The sequence below is a fragment of the Phyllobates terribilis genome, unplaced genomic scaffold (genome assembly GCF_046119375.1).
Source record: "Phyllobates terribilis strain yellow unplaced genomic scaffold, ASM4611937v1 Scaffold_1__5_contigs__length_1240528914, whole genome shotgun sequence".
Classification (NCBI taxonomy): Eukaryota; Metazoa; Chordata; class Amphibia; order Anura; family Dendrobatidae; genus Phyllobates; species Phyllobates terribilis.
This window is the reverse complement of record NW_027362761.1, coordinates 799,540,461-799,551,813: the sequence shown is the minus strand read 5'-3', so window position 1 is coordinate 799,551,813 and position 11,353 is coordinate 799,540,461. Positions and strand designations below refer to the sequence as shown.

Sequence of the window (11,353 nt, the reverse complement as noted above, 5' to 3'; positions counted from 1 at the left end):
GAAGACCATTTCCGGTGACTACCTCTTGAAGCTAATCAAGAGAATGTCAAGAGTGTGCAAAGCAGTCATCAAAGCAAAAGGTGGCTACTTTGAAGAACCTAGAATATAAAACATATTTTCAGTTGTTTCACACTTTTTTGTTAAGTATATAATTCCACATGTGTTAATTCATAGTTTTGATGCCTTCAGTGTGAATATACAATTTTCATAGTCATGAAAATACAGAAAAATCTTTAAATTTCTGACTCCGGAGGGTGTGGACATGCCTGTCTGCCTCTCTGCTAGATTGTGGAGACAATACGGCGCCGGACTACTTGCAGCCCATTGCAGCAGCAGAAGCTTCTACTTTTTTTCAGTTACAGTTTTGTTACAGTTATTTTATTTTATTATTTTATTACCTTCTCTGGATTGCAACGTTCCTCCGGGATAAATAAAGTATATCTTATCTTATCTTAAATGAGAAGGTGTGTCCAAACTTTTGGTCTGTACTGTACCTATTTTAGTTTATGGGAATATTCACGTTTCCTTATGTTTGTTCTTGCATCGTTTAATAATAATTTTATTTATATAGCGCCAACATATTCCACAGCACTTTACAATTAAGCGGGGACATGTACAGACAATAAAAGCAATACAAAGTAATACATATTTCAACAGTTACAGGAGGAGTGAGGGCCCTGCTCGCAAGCTTACAATCTATAAGGAAATAGGGGGACACATTAGCTAGAACGTGCTGTTATGTACGGTTCGGCCATCATTATAATAAATAAGGGTTTTCATATAAAGCTGCATGATCCGGTCATCAGACAGTATCTGTCTAAGTGCACTTATTGTGTGCTATTGGCTGCATGGAGAATGTGGAGACATGAATAGGAGCAGATTATGATTAACATTTAAAAGGAGGAAACGGGAAAGTTATGTTAGTGAGTTGAGGTGACAGGCCTGTCTAAAGAGATGTGTTTTTAAAGCATGCTTAAAAACATGGGGGCTAGATATTAGTCGGATCGTTTGGGGTAGTGCATTCCAGAACTCTGGTGCAACACGAGAGAAGTCTTTGGAGACGGAGGTGCGAGGTTCGGATTATGGAGGATATTAATGTTAGACCAGTTGCAAAACAGAGGGCACTGGTAGGGTGATAGACAGAAATGAGGGAGGAGATATAGTATAGGCTGGTGCAGAACTGTGAAGAGTTTTGTGGGTGAGAGAGATAAGTTTGTATTGTATTCTGTAGTGGATGGTCAACCAGTGTAATAACTGGCAAAAGGTGGAGGCATCGGTGGAGCGGCTGGACAGAAATAAGGTCCTGGCTGCTGCATTCAAGACGGTTTGGAGAGGATAAAGTTTGGTTAGAGGTAGACTGATCAGTAAAGAGTTGCAGTAGTACAGATGAGAATGAATAAGAACGACAGTAATTGTTTTTGCAGTTTCAAAGGTGAGAAAAGGTCGGATTCTGGAGATGTTTTTGAGATGCAGGTAACATGAACTAGTGTGTGATTGGATTAGGGAATAAAGGAAGTTCTGTGTCAAATATGATTCCAAGACAGCCAGCGTGCTGATTATTTGACCAATATTTGAGGATCAAAATTGGTTATTCAAATTAGGAAATCCATACTTAAATTCACTATTAGGACAACCCCTGTCACAGGTGTGACAGACAGTCACTCTGGAGCCGGCTGCAGAAGGTCACTGCGCTTGGCATTGCAGACGCCTTCTTGGTCCTCTCATTTCTTTGGTATTGTATTCTTCTTCCTTCAGGACCCAGCAGCTATCTCCACCTTCTGCTGCTGATTGACACACCCTTGCTTGGTAAGTTTCTCCAGACAGGCGCCGGTGATAGTTCTATGTACCTCTGTGCAGGCTTGGAGAAATAGCAGTTGGCTAGTTTCTTCTCTGGTGCCCTTGGAGGACGGTTCGTGTTATCTCTCAGGTGTCTGCTCAGGCTAATTGTATCCCCTTTGTTTGTCTTCCTTGTTGTCTTTAGTTTGAAGTGGGGCTTTACTAGTGCTCACTCTGTCCCCTCCCTATCAAGGGCCAAGCTCTAGGTACATTCAGGGCTTAGGTTCCTGCTCGGTGATAGGTGTGGAACCTATATAGGGACGATAGGGTAGGCAGGGTGATATTAGATATGCCTAGGGGTCTCCTCTCCCCCTTTCACTAGTGTTTGGGCTACCTTCCCCTCTTCCTTTTGTGTTGCACTTAGTCTTTCCCTCTCCTTGCGTGACATTATCACCGGCCGAGCATAAAAAAGAAAAAAAAAACCTGACATGTGGTTTTATTTGTGTGTGTGTTTTTTTTTTCTCTCTCCCTTGGTTCATGGATCCCATTGCAATGCTGTCAGAGCAGCTGCACAAGCTGTCTCTGGAGGTGACTGACCTTCGCTTTGAGGTTCAGCAGCAATGGCAGAGGCTGCAGTCTGATAATGTTGGGGTCTCTGAGGGTAGCCTGAACCTAAAATTGCCCTCCTGGACAGGTTTTCAGGAGGTAGGGACAAGTTTTTTGTGTTCAAGGAAGCCTGCAAGTTATATTTTAAACTTCGTCCTTATTCCTCTGGAGATGAGGTGCAGCGAGTGGGGATTGTGATCTCACTGTTGCGAGGAGATCCTCAATCCTGGGCTTTCTCTTTGCCACAGGGTTCAGTCTTTCTCCAGTCAGTGGAGGGGTTTTTCGGGGCTCTAGGCCTCATCTATGATGATCCTAACCGTATCTCCTTGGCTGAGTCCAGGCTGCGTCGCCTTCAGAATGGGAATCGATCAGTTGAGACGTATAGCTCCAAATTCCGCAGGTTGGCAACTGATACCAAATGGAATGACCCGGCTCTGAGAAGTCAATTTTGTCAGGGCCTTACTGAAAGGTTGAAAGATTCATTGGCAGTGTATAAAACCCCAGAGTCCTTGGAGGCTGCCATGTCATTGGCAATTCGTGTTGATAGATGCCTTCGGGATAGGAGGGTGAGACGACCTTATCCGGAGCCCTCTTTTTGGGGTGAACCAGAAATGGTGGAGGTGGAAGAACCCATGCAGTTAGGGGGTTGCTTCTGCATCGTACGTTTCCCCTGAGATCTGCAAAAAGAAAGGCGTGTGGGTTTTTTTGTTGAAAAAAGGGACATTTTATTGGGGCCTGTCCCTTGATTCCTAAGCAAAATAAAACACGATTCACCCTTGGTAGTCTAGAGTTGGATAATCAAAGGGTGTGTTTGTCGTTAACCTGCAGCTCTCGGTTTGTCCTGACAGCAGAGGTGGTGCTAGAGAGCAGAACTGAGAAAATTTCTGTGGAGCTGGAGTCAGCATGGTTGATGCTGAGTTTCTGAGAACTCATGGGCTTGTTCGCTGTACTTTAGCTAAGCCCATTCCTGTTTTTGCAATTGACTTAGCGCCACTTGCACAGAAAGCTCTGACTCAGATTGTACATAATGTAACATTGAGGGTGGGGTCTGTTCATTGTGAAATAATCCCTTGTTATGTCCTGGATGGTCTTCCCACTCCAATTGTACTGGTCTACCCTGGTTGGTGAAACATAATCCGATAGTGGATTGGCAATCTAGAGAGTTCATTGAATGGGGAGATTTCTGCCATGAGAACTGTTTAAACATTCCTCTTTCTGCAGTCTCTACAGAGTCCTTTCCTGCATTTTTGTCTGGTTTTGAGAACATTTTTTTTCTGAGAAGGGGTGTCAGGATTTGCCTCCTCATCGTGCATATGTCCTATTAACCTGACCCCAGGAGCTTAACTACCAAAGTCCAGACTGTACAATCTTTCCAGCCCTGAGAAAAAAGCCATGAAGGATTTCATTGCGGAAAGTCTAGAGAAGGGAGATATCAGACCCTCATCTTCGCCCCTGGCGGCAGGCTTCTTCTTCGTGAAGAAGAAAGATGGGGGTCTCCGTCCCTGTTTAGATTTCCGGGAATTTAATTAAATTACCATCCGAGATCCATACCCTCTTCCTCTGACTCCAGATTTGTTCAGCCAGGTTGTGGGAGCTAAGGTGTTCTCCAAGTTGGATTTAAGGGGAGCCTACAATCTGGTTAGAATCAGAGAGGGGGATGAATGGAAAACAGCGTTCAATACCCCTGAGGGGCATATCGGGAGTCTGGTTATGCCTTTCGGTCTGACCAATGCACCCACGGTGTTCCAGCATTTCATAAATGATATTTTCCATCATTTGGTGGGCAGGTTTGTGGTGGTCTATCTGGATGATATTTTGGTTTACTCACCTGATTTTGAGACACATCGTGGGCATGTCAAACAGGTGCTTCAGATATTAAGGGATAACAAACTATGCCAAACTAGAAAATGTGTTTTCGCTGTCCAGGAGGTACAGTTTTTCGGGTACCTGTTGTCATCTTCGGGTTTTCGGATCGATCTGGAGAAGATTCATTCTGTCCTTGATTGGAACCGTCCCGAGAACCTGAAGGCTTTACAGCGTTTTCTGGGTTTTACTAGTTTTTACTGGAAATTTATCCAAAATTATTCAGTAATTGTGAAACCCCTCACTGACATGACTAGGAAGGGGTCTGATTTTACTAAATAGTCGGATGCCACCCTGCAGGCTTTTTCCTCTCTAAAGAGTTGTTTTTCCACTGCACCTATACTCAGTCAACTCAATGTTTTTCAGTCTTTTATCGTGGAAATTGATGCGTCGGAGGTGGGGCTGTGTTGTCTCAGGGTCTGTCCCCTGGTAAATGGCGTCCATGCGCTTTCTTTTCCAAGAAATTATCTTTGTTTGAGAGAAATTATGAAGTGGGTAATAGGGAGCTTTTGGCAATCAAATTGGCATTCGAAGAATGGTGACATTGGCTGGAGGGGGCTGTCCATCCTATTACTGTTATTACGGACCATAAGAACCTATCATATCTCCAATCGGCTAAATGTCTCAACCCTAGGCAAGCTAGATGCTCCCTGTTTTTTACTAGGTTCAGTTTTGTTGTCACTTTCCGTCCAGGGGTCAAAAACGTCAAGGCTGATGCTTTGTTCCGGAGCTTCCCTTGTGGTGGTGACCATAAGAATCCTGCCCCGATTTTGCAGAAGGGGGTAGTCATTTCGGCTTTGTACCCTGAACTGGAGGGTGAGGTGTTGGAGGCTCAGGGGGACCCCCCTGCCTGCTGCCCTTCCAGGAGGTTATTTGTACCATCTAATCTGCGCCTCAACGTAATTAGGGAACATCACAACTCTGTGCTTGCTGGTCATCCAGGTGGTAAGGCAACTGCAGACCTCCTTTCTCGTTGTTTTTGGTGGCTGGGGTTGCATCGGGATGTGGTTGAACATGTGTCTGCTTGTAGTATTTGCGTGTTGTAAAGTATTGCATACCCGTCCGTCTGGTACTCTTCTTCCACTACCTATTCCTAGCAGGCCATTGACACACTTGTCCATGGATTTTATTACTGACCTACCGGTATCTGCAGGTAAGACTGGTTTTGGTAGTTGTAGATAGGTTCAGTAAAATGGTTCACTTCGTCGCATTACCGGCACTTCCGAATGCCAAGACTCTTGCTCAGGTATTTATAAATGAGATTGTGAAGCTTCACGGGGTTCTCGGTGTCAGATCGAGGGACCCAGTTTGTTTCTAAGTTCTGGAAAGCTTTCTGTTCTCGACTGGGGGTGCAACTGTCCTTTTCCTCTACCTTCCATCCTCAGTCGAATGGGCAGACAGAGCACATTAATGAGAACTTTGAGACTTACCTCAGGTGTTTTGTCTACGAAAACCAGGAGGATTGGGCATCTTACTTACCATTGGCAGAATTTGCTATTAATAATCATCGCCAAGAATCTACCGGCAGGTCACCATTCTTTGGTGCATACGGTTTCCATCCACAGTTTGGTACTTTTAGTGGGGGAGGGACTTCGGGAGTTCCGGAGGAGGAACATTTTGCTTCGTCACTCTCCTCTGTAGGGCAGGGGGTTCTGAGTAATTTGAAGGTCATGGGAGACAGGTACAAACGTATGGCTGACAGGAAACACTCGCCAGGTCCAGACCTAAGTGGAGGAAGTCCGGGATCACCTGCACTCCTGGCTTTCTCTTCATGTTCAGTTCGTGTGAAGGTGGGGACAGTGATGCAAGTGCTGATTTGGCGCCGGTGTCACGTGTCATTCCACCACATCACAGCCCCAGGAACGCGAGTGCTGACACCGCTGGAAGGGTGCCAGCACCGGAGCCGAATATAGGATTTTTTATTTTATTGGAGCCAAACAATTAGTTCAAGAAGGGGTTGTCCTAGTACTGGACAACCCCTTTAATCCAACACTCTGAAAAAAAGTGGCGTCTCAGGTCAGAGGGCGTGGTGATGTCTTTACACTGCACTCTCTCCTGAGCCGTCACAGGGTGAGGGGTCCGGAGCAGCAGCAGCAGGTGAGAAGTGAGGTGAGTATTTGATTTTTTTTTTTAGATGTATTGAGGCATGGGGCATTATATGGTGGTGGTGGGGGGACGACAAGTGACATCCTGCATGGGGCATTATATGGGGGTGAACAAGTGACATCCTGCATGGGGCATTATATGGGGGGGAGAGGTGACATCCTGCATGGGGCATTATATGGGGGGGGGAGAGGTGACATCCTGCATGGGGCATTATAAGGAGGGGTGACATCCGGCATTATATGGGGGGAGAGGTGACATCCTAAATGGGGCATTATAATGGGGGGGTGACATCCTGCATGGGGCATTATGTGGGGGCCAGTATTCTGTAAGGAGCATTATAAGGGGGCCAGTAACCTCTATGGAGTGTTATATGGGGATCAGTATCCTGTATGGAGCTTTATATGGGGACCAGTATTCTGCATGAAGCGTAATATGGGGACCAGTATCCTGTATGGAGCGTTATATGGGGACCAGTATTCTGCATGGAGCGTTATATGGGGACCAGTATTCTGTATGGAGCGTTATATGGGGACCAGTATTCTCCATGGAGCGTTACATGGGGACCAGTATCCTGTATGGAGTGTTATATGGGGATCAGTATCCTGTATGGAGCGTTATATGGGGACCAGTATCCTGTATGGAGTGTTATATGGGGATCAGTATCCTGTATGGAGCATTATATGGGGACCAGTATTCTGCATGGAGCGTTATATGGGGACCAGTATTCTGTATGGAGTGTTATATGGGGACCAGTATTCTGTATGGAGCGTTATATGGGGACCAGTATCCTGTATGGAGCGTTCTATGGGGACCAGTATCCTGTATGGAGCGTTATATGGGGACCAGTATCCTGTATGGAGCGTTATATGGGGGCCAGTATCCTGTATGGAGCGTTATATGGGGACCAGTATCCTGTATGGAGCGTTATATGGGGGCCAGTATCCTGTATGGAGCGTTATATGGGGACCAGTATCCTGTATGGAGCGTTATATGAGGACCAGTATTCTGCATAGAGCAATATATGGGGCCCATAATATTGTCCGGTCTGCACTGTGTGTTGCAAGGATTCACCGGTTTCTGAGCTATTGTAGAATTTACAATAGATATCACTCATGTAATGTAAGAAGTGAAATCTTTGGCACAGTACTATATATATATATATATATATATTTCTCTGCTGTATCTTTGCATCATGAATCTTGTTATGTGTTAAACGGGCCCTCTTTCGCCTATGGCCCACAAAAACCTGGAGCCGGCTCTGGCTACAGGTCACCATTCTGAAGCCTCTGTAAACTTTTTCTCCCTCATCCCATATAGCCGCCATCACACATCGCCTCAGGTTTGGTAACGTTCCCCTTCCTGAGGCGACGCGCAGTGCACGCCGGGAGGACTGCACATCGGGTAGGTGTGGAGCCGGCCGCTCGTCATCCTTTCTATAGTGCAGGAGGGGAAGTGGCTGCTGGGTGCGGCTGTTTGGGTAATCTGACTGCTTGCAGCGCTCCAGACCTCGGCAGGCAGAGAGGAGAGCGGCCGCATCCTCGTCCTATAGCTACTGGCAGCGGTGAGTCCTGGGACACTGATTTACCTTGTATCTACGTCATGTGTCTCACCAGCCCAGGAAAGTTGCGGAACTTGTGACTTGTCTGTGAGTGGGACCTGACAACTGACTGATGTATGGGTCTCTGCAATTCCGGTGTCGGGAAATGAGCATCAGACTTCATCCATTGTTGAAGTCAGTGGAATACAGAATGCTGCTATGGCTTTAGTTTATTGAAAACCAAATATAAAGTCTAAGGGTACGTTCACACAGGGTTTTTGCAGCGTTGTTTACTTCACAAAGTGTGTTGGCAGGAAAAATGCTGCTTACAGTACACATTTTTACATGCATCCCCCCCCTCCCATTAATTTCAAAACACACTGGAATCATAGACTTGCGTCGGATTTAAAAAAAAACCCAGCAGCTCAAAAAATGCAAAGAAAAAAATATATAGCATGTGAATTAGATTTTTGAGAACTCATTTACTTTGCAGTGTTTTGTCTTCACACAGTGCATTGGAAAAACTGTAGAAAATGCCATGTGTGAACATAGCCTTACGCTGGATTCAGATGGGCATATGAAAACCAGTCTGATTTTAATCCAAAAAAGAAAAAGAATTTTCATCCATATGCTACATGGTTTTATGCATCAACATTTTTAAAACCAATATGTTCTCTTAGGTTAATAATGTCAATGTATGCTTATAAATTGGATGCAATATTGATGATCTGTATGCAATGCGATATTATTCTGCCTTTATAGGCTTGAATAGGTGAGTCTCCTCTGCGAAAATCGTGCATGCTGCAATTTTATTTTATATTTTTTTTCTACACACGCTTGGTCTATGCGAAAAAAAAGCAAAAACTGTTGACCGAACAGCCCTATTCAATAACATTTGTCAGTGTGTTGTCAGATTTTAACACAGACAGCACATGTCCATATAGTACGCTCGTTAGAATGAGCCCTTAGGAACAATTGTCGGAGGTTTGTTCCCGATTATCAGCCTATCTAAACAAGCTAACAATCACCTGACGAACCTGGAAAAGGCTAGTTCGTCGGATGAAATCATTTTTAAGCTTCCTTAAAGGGGTTGTTCAGTCTAAATAGATAAGTCTGCAGTCATTCTGTGTGACTGCAGACTTATGAATCCCCCCAGATGACTTACTGTTCACTTTGAGGATTCGCCAGTTTCTGAGCCGGGACTAGAGGGATGGTGATGTGTGATGATAAGGGTGCAGTCAGACCCGAGAGATGATCTCATCGCAATTCTCAGAATGTCCGGTGGCTCTCCTGACCCGAATGTTCTAATATGTGTTTCTATGCAACTCAGGTCAGGAGAGCCGCTGGCCATTCAGACTGTTGCGATGCAATAGTCGTCTGTGTTACCCGTGCACACACACAGAACAAAAACAAGACATGTCTATTCTTTATCGGAGTCATCCCATTAAAATCAATGGATTCTTGAATGAGACCTAAAGGTGAAACCAAATATTGCATTTACAACACCTGCAGTGGTCAACTGCTGATTAGCTGGCAAAATCTTGTGGCCATTGGTCACTGCAGATGGATGGGATTTGACAGCGCATGTTCAGCCAAAGCAGTGTGAGCTGCAGAATAGGTTTTGTATCGACTAAGTTATTCCCTACACAGGAGGATATTCAATCCCTAACTATGGCTATGTGCACACAAAACGTTTTTGCTGCGTTTCCTTGACGTTTTTTCCGCCTCTGAACCGCTGCAAAAACGCTTGCCAATCAGTCTGCAACTATTGTAATGGTAATCCTGATGTGCTGTGCACATGATGCGGAAATTTCCGCTCAGGATTACCATTTCGGAAAAAAACGCAGCATGTCCATTCTTTGCTAGTTTCCGCTGCAAATTTGTGCCCATTGACTTAAATTGAACCACAGCAAATCAGCAGGTATAATATCTATACCTGCGCATTTGCTGCTTTTCAATTAAAGCCAATGGGCGCAAATTCTCGGCGGAAACGCGCTGCAGGTGGTATTTGGGTTGGCAGAGGAGGACTACTACTCCTCTCATCAGACTGCCGCTCCCGCTGATTACTGCTCCCCCCAGCCGCGCCGCCCCCAGGCGTGCCTGCAGTCAAAAAAAAAATTAAAAAACCCCCACTATACTCACTTGTCCGGCGCACTCGTCCTGGTCCTTGGTCCCCGGTGATACTCTCCAGCCGGCGGTACACTGCGGGGAGCGCGCTGTGTACCGCCAACAAAAGTGCGGCATTAGAACACCGCGTTTTGGACGCAGAAAAAATACGCTGTATCCAAAGCGCTGCTTAGTGCTGATCAGGGGACGTAGCAGCTCACGAAAGAGCGGTGAGCTGTTAATAATGGCCAGGGACCATGTTTGCCTAATGGCACCTTCCTAGGCTAAAAATAGCAGCTCACAGCTGCCCCAGAAATAGCATGAATGTAAATGCTAATGAGATTGGATGAATGGGATTAGCTGAAACCTAGCTCTTTGGTGATGACAAGGTATTGATCAGACCCTTTCATCACCAAACCTAATTCAAGTAAAGTAAAGAGTTAAATAAACAGAGTAAACACTTTATTTGAAATACAACAGACCCATTCTTTAATAACTTAAATTAACCAATATACTCACCGCAGTTCTAACGGTAATCTAAGGGTTTAAGCAATGTCCCACCAAATAACTTTATTTTGCTCCAAAAAGCATTTATTGATGTACAAAAAACGCTTCAGAAACTGCATCAAAAGTGTGTCAAAATCGCAGCCGCACCGCATGGTTTTTCCGCAGCATTTTTCCTGCCAAGGAGATGCAGACACGCTCAGGAAATTTCTGCTTTAAATCCTGAACGTGCGCACATACCCTAATGGTATGAGAGTAAAGCCCATTTAATGTTACATTTATATTTTTATAGTACAATTTTTTGGGGGGCATATTAGTGAGAAAACTACTAAGTTTTTTTCTCAAGTGCATCGGGGCAGGCACTTCACTCACCATCTCTGCTGCACTTCACAAATTGATTTCTTACTATTGCCACAACGAAATTCTGCTAGAAAGTTATGAATGTAATAAGCATTATAGGGGTTCTACACTCGTACGTTTAGTTAGGGATATAATAATCCTGTTTACAGGCCCTCTCTGAAACCTTTGCAAATAGTGCCTAAACAAAGTATAGTCTATAGCTTTTCTATGTTGTGTTTTTTTACATGTTTTATACGTTATATTGCATCACTCTCAAGCGGTTTCTTTTTATGAGGACTTGTATAGAAAAATGATACAAAGTGAAGAATCGTGTCTTGAATAAAGCCTAATCACTCAGGGTGTGTGCAGAATGTATCATTTACTGGAGTGTGGGAGAGTTGAAATTCTTGCATCACATCCTGAATGGATTGCTAACAGGATAGACAGGAGTTTGTGCTCCAAGGCATAACACTGAAAATCCTGGCCTCCAGTCAGATAAAATTCTGCCCTTTGTGT

At 44.7% G+C, this 11,353-nt stretch overlaps 1 protein-coding gene across 2 annotated transcripts in view; it reads left to right on the top strand.

Moving 5' to 3' along the window:
* Positions 1–7,688: 7,688 nt before the first annotated feature.
* The window catches only part of ANXA3 (annexin A3), an 84,441-nt gene continuing 80,776 nt past the window's right edge, over positions 7,689–11,353 (top strand). The window contains exon 1 of one of the 2 annotated variants that reach the window (XM_073637083.1): positions 7,689–7,752. The gene's annotated coding sequence lies outside the window, so the exon portion shown is untranslated. The other variant, XM_073637081.1, reaches the window with a different exon arrangement.